Source organism: Belonocnema kinseyi, chromosome 3, assembly GCF_010883055.1.
Source record: "Belonocnema kinseyi isolate 2016_QV_RU_SX_M_011 chromosome 3, B_treatae_v1, whole genome shotgun sequence".
Classification (NCBI taxonomy): Eukaryota; Metazoa; Arthropoda; class Insecta; order Hymenoptera; family Cynipidae; genus Belonocnema; species Belonocnema kinseyi.
Genome location: NC_046659.1, coordinates 112,728,592 through 112,728,938, shown reverse-complemented (window position 1 = coordinate 112,728,938; position 347 = coordinate 112,728,592).

Here is a 347-nt window from a genome sequence, read left to right as displayed (position 1 = left end):
CAATTCGTCTTTCTTTGTAGAAATTAAATTGCTTTATGGAAAATTTATACTTTTTGATTAAAAATTACATTTTTCGGTTGAATTATCAACTGTTAATATTTTGTGGTTGCAAAGTCGTTTTGTTTTAAATGCAACTATATTGTTAAAAATTAAAATCATAATTTTTGGGTGGAAAATTCGATTATTCACTAAGAGTTGAACTACTTTGTAAAAAAAATACTTTTTTTCTAACAAGGTTTTTTAATTATGGTTGCAAATTTAACTATTTGGTTCAAAGTTTAACACTTTGATTGAAAACTCATATTTATTCGCTTAGGAAATTCAACTTTTTGTAGATAATTCGTCTT